Genomic DNA, 5,534 nt, shown 5'->3' on the forward strand with positions numbered 1-5,534 from the left:
CCCCGCCTATGACCTCATTTAGCCTTACTTAGAAGCCCATCTCCAAATACAGCCACACTTGGGGTTAGGGCTTCCACATATGAATTTGAGGGACACAAACCTTCAGTCCATAGCTAGGGAAATGGGTAGTCTCTGGTCAACATCCAGTGAGGAACCAACTCCCCAGACCAGCAGCTGGTGAGGAGCTGAAGCCTGACAACCACCACAAGGGGGAACTTCGACGTGGATCCTCCCCCAAGCCAACCTTCAGATGCCACCACAGCCCCAGCTGACACCCTAATTGCAGCCTGTGAGAGAGCCTGAGACGGAGGCACTCACGCTAAGCCCAGGTTCCTGATCCACAGAAACTGTGCAATACCGTTTGTTGTTTTAACCTCAAAGTTTTGGGGTATTTTGTTACAGCAAGTAGATAACTAATGCAATCTCTTCCCCAGTGCCCCACACAGGCCTCGCTTCTATCCCAGTTCTCTAACCCCAGAGAGGGAGGCTCAGCAGTCACTCCCCTCTCTGCTGCCCCCTGGTGGCGGGATTTATGTCCCTTCGGTTTGCTGCCACGCCCATTAGCGCTCTCTGTAAACAGGTAACGGGCTAGAAACATGGATAAAATTTACAGTGGAACTCATGCATTTAGCACCCTCTGTGCCCACGCTCCCCTGGTCTTGGACACGCCGCATTCCCGACCAGGAAGACCAGAGAACACGGAGCGTTAAATGGGTCTGGAGTCCTCTCGTTCTGTGTGTCATTTGGGTCTCAGTTGGAGGAGCGCCGAGCACACGGTCTTGCAGCCCCAGACCCACCTGGGAGATGATTTGCCTTCCACACAGGGAAAATATTTCTCTAAGTGTTTCTAGAACCTTTCGGCCAAACTGATTTTATTTTCCCAAATTGGCTACTGAGCCACATTCCAAAAGCTGGGTTTGGCCCATCTTCATTCAAATGTATCTCTTGGCAGAGGTAGCATCTAGGGTATGTATGTGTGTGTGAACTTAATTTTCTTTTATTTTTATTTTCAGTGAAAAAGAAAAACACAAAAATAACACATGTTGGTTGTAAAAACAAAATATGTGTATATAGTGCAAAGGGCAAAAGTCTCTTACCAACTCCTTCCTCAGTCCCGTGCCCCAGGAGTAACCCAAGCTAACGGTGCAGTGTGCAACTCTCCACGTACACACACACCCTACAGCTGCCACTTACAAGCTGTGCCCTGGGGGGCGAGCTACTCAAGTGGTGGATAGCCTGGTGTGTGAGTGCTCAGACTCCAGAGCCAGGCTGCCTGGGTTCAAATCCTGGCTCCACCCCTTACCACCCAGGTGACCTTGGGAGACTTCCCTGGCCTGCCCCCATGCCTCAGTTTACCCACCATAAAATGGGGTCAACACTACCTCTCTCATGCAGGTGCTGGAGGATTTACAGAGTGAACACATGTAAACTGTCTGGAACAGTTGGCTGTTTCCATCTTGAATCTCCAGGATCTCCCACAGCAGCATTCCACTCAAGCCCAGTTTTGAAGCCATGCTTTCTCCAAAATTCTCCCCTGGGCCTGTCTTTCTAGGCGGCTCCTCACCGCCCGGGTGTTTAGGTAGAAGGGGTGGGGCCGCTGTGCTGTGACCCTGTATCCAAGTCCCCACCCTACGCTTACCTCCCAGTGGCTTGGGCCTCGGAAGTGATGGGAAAGCAGGTTTAATTAATTGAGTTCTAGTTAATTAAGGCTTTACTACACACGGCAGCTCAAGAATCAAGTTAGATTTTAATCGTTACAGCTCTGCCGCTTAAAATCACCAACTCGTCCCCATGGGAAACCTATTCAAGACCCACTTCGACCAGGCATCTATCAATCAATAGAGACTGATTTTTCTATTAATTTATTTGTACACTGCACTTCATTTAGCTTTATTTCCTGTGGCCTTTAATCACTGATGGCGATATGGTTCCTTCCTCCACTTCCTCTATCCTTTCTATTCATCCCATCAGTATTTTCCTGTCAACACAGAAATCATATCACTGAATGCCAGATGGTCTGACAAGAATGAGTGCCCATGTGGGGACAGAGATTGGGGCTGCCCCCAAGGGTCCAGGGCATCTTCCATCACCCAAACCCATAGTCTGAGGTGCTGACCTGGCCCACTCACTTCCAGTGTAGACGGCCCTTTGTGGTTTTAACAGAGGGCTACAAGTCACAAAGCTATCAGGTTGACTTCTCAGTCTGTTGTAGAGAGAACATAACATCATCTAATGGTCCACGGATTTGAAAGCCACTGGTTGGCCACCCCAGCGTTGCTGGGCAGAGTCACGGACCAACGTTAGACGAGCAAGTCCCTGCTGATCCCCGCTTCGGGGCACTGAACCGAGTTGCCGTGTGAGACCCAGCACAATCTGCAAGGTTGCCCCGGTTCGAGCTGGGATCCAGGGCTGGAACCCCTGCCTGTTTCCAGTGTCCCTGGCGCCGCTGTTTGCTCGGCACACACACAGGACGAGGGGCAGAGGTGGGTTCCAACTGGCAGTTGTGCTCCTGAGATGCAGAAGGCTTTAATCTAATACCACACTCAGCCTTCTTGCAGGATGTAGGACAGGAAACACAGCACGCACAGCGGGAGGACCAGAACCCAGACACACAGCTTCTCTGCCCCTGCACCCACTGGGGGCACGTGTGGCTGCTGCAGCTGAGAGCCAAGATGCCTGTGGGTCGCCCTGACACACAGACGCGGCAAGTGGGTCTCCTCTTATATCAGAGGCGCACAGGGCCAGGGTCTGCCGCCAACTCACGGCTCCCTGAGTCTGCGTCAGCCCTTCGCATGAGGGGCTCACAGCAAACCGGGCAGACACAGCACCCCACTTTCATCTTCACTTTGTACTGAAGACCTTGGACTCCGAGGTCGTCTCCCCAGGCACGAGTCTCCCCCTATAGGCAGCAGACCAGGCGTCTTGTTGGAGGCGGGGGTCAGCATGTGGAGGGGGACTTGCCTATTCCTCTGAGGTCCTCTGAAGTGACCCTCACGGATAACACAGAGCCTGGACTCTACGGCAGGCCTGTTCAACACGACATCTCAAATTTGCTCTTTGCCCAGCTATCGCCGCAGGACGGGGTAACAAACGGGATCCATTTTCTTTATAGAGATGGTAGACCGCTCACAATGATTTCTCTAGCAGGTGATGGTGACAATCAAGCTTATACACCATGCAGGCCAACAAACACAAGTTGAAAATGTTCAACAACCAAAAAACCATATTAGGACAACATCTGCAATCTATTGACAACCTCCCTGGCGCATCTTACACGGATTATCTCATATAATCTTCACCAACCCTGTGAAGAGAGAAGTCTTACCATTTTACAGACGAGGAGACTGAGGCTCAGAGAGGCTAGGTCACTTGTGCAAGGTCACCAGCTGGTCCGTGGCAGAGCCGGGATGTGAACCCAGGTCTGCCAACACTGGGCTTGTGCTCCTAACCAGGAATGAGCCCTGCCCAGAGCCTGAGCCAGAACCCACTCTTCGGCAAGACCCCGGTGATTTTCGTGCACATTGATTTGAGAGGTGCTGGGGGCCAGAGCATCACCATTTGCTGGTTTTGCCGAATCTTTTCTATGCAGGCTTCAGCAACCAAGTCTCCTCCTTGGGCCATATACTTCTCTGAAAATGTTAGAAGTGTCAAACAAGAAATTGAGTCCAATGGCCCAGGTTAATTCCCTAGCAGAACGCGATGGTTTGATGATTCTGAAATATTGCTGCCAAACAAGCACTTACAGAGGCTCAAACAAAGCCGTAAAACACGGTGTGAGGGCGTATTTCGACTCCAAGAAGTGAAAATCTGATGATGTTTTGAATTACAGTGGATCAAGATTAATTCCGGGCTCCACTTGGTGGAAGTTTTCAGGCCGAGCAGTTTCCACAAAAAGCATTTGCCCTAATGTGCCAGGTGAGAGCTGTGACAACTCCATTGCTTGGCGCCAATTACATTTACGGGCTTGTCCCCAGGAGTGCTATGGAGGTGTCACCGTCAGTGCTGACGTATCGCCAGCTGGGGGCTCTGTCTCGTGAGATTCTGTGTGAAGACTCATTATCAATATATCCCATCGCGATCTGCAACTCCGCTCCATCAGGGCAAGTCTATCGGGGCCGGTTTTTGTGTAGGAAGCTTGGAAAACGGGAATAGCTCAAAGGCTATGCTTCTCAAGCCACTGTGCACACGAATCACCCGGGGTCTTGCTAAAATGTAGATTCTGACTCAGGACTGGGCTGGGGCTGCGGCTGGTCCGGGCACCACGCTGTGGGAATGTGGGAAGAGCAGGGACCTGCCTGGGGAATCAGACAGGCACAAGCTCTGAGCCCGACTCTGTCACTTGGCAGCTGTGTGACCTTGGCCAAGTTACTTAACTTCTCTGAACATCAGATTTCTCATAAGTAAAATGGGGATACTTCCGCCTTTTTGGGTCTTCATTGATAAGATTTAGAGAGACTGTGTGCAGATTTTCTTCCCACTCCCAGAGGCGAGCAGTGAGACTCACTCTCCCGCATCGCCTTCACCGCATGTTCTGCTGAGACGCACTTTTCTTTCCTAAAGTAGCTAATTCTCTTCTTCCAGGTCAGGGCTTCTCAATCTTGGGACTGTTGATGTTTGGGGCTGGTCATTCTTTGTTGTGGGGGGCTGGCCTCCGCATCATAGGATGTTTAGCAGCATCCCCGGCCAGCAGCACCCATCTCCCTGAGTTGTGACAACCAAAAATGTTTCCCAACATTGCAAACGCCCTGGAGGCAAAGTGCCCACAACTGGGAAACACTGTTCCAGCAGTCATCCATATCAGCGGCTCAGCGGTATGTGTTGAGCACCCTTTGGGGCCAGACCGTGTGTCGGGAATATATTAAGACAAACGAGGCCCCTGACCTCACGGAGACTTCTTCCTTTTGGAGCCTCAGCCTTCTCACCTGTTAAATGAGTATAATCAGGCTGCCGACCTCCTTGAGTTGGTGGGGACGAGATTTGCAAATGCCTGGCCCCTGGTGTCTGGATTAAGTCAAACGACTGGGGATATGACGGGCCTGGGAATGTGACCTGGGTGCTTGGGGAGGAGGGCGTGGAGGCACGGACAGCTGGAGGGCTGGAGAGATGCCAGGAGGAGATCTGGGCGGGAGCGGCAGGTGGGGAGGGGCCTGGAGGAGAGTACAGGAGCAGCGAGACAGGGGAAGGGGAGCTGCAGGAAGACAGGGCCCAACCTGGAAGGAAGGAGAGAGGAGGAGGGAGAGCCAGTGGGAGAGCGGCACAGACTGACAGGGGACGGGGGATGGCGACAGGGAGGGGTGGAGAGGAGAGAGGCACAGACAGAGGAAAAGATAAGAAACCAGACAGATGCAAGATGAGAGGGAGACTGAGGGAGGAGGGGAACAGGCCCAGACAAGGAAGGGAGATGACGCAGAACACCACACCATGGGTCCACCACACAGGACCCATGAGAGCGGCTCTCACGCTTGTTCTAAGCACACCTGATTTGGGTCATAAAGGGTTAAATCAGAAAACAAAGGTCACGTACCAAGGTACCA

The sequence above is a fragment of the Diceros bicornis genome, chromosome 26 (assembly GCF_020826845.1).
Source record: "Diceros bicornis minor isolate mBicDic1 chromosome 26, mDicBic1.mat.cur, whole genome shotgun sequence".
NCBI lineage: Eukaryota > Metazoa > Chordata > Mammalia > Perissodactyla > Rhinocerotidae > Diceros > Diceros bicornis.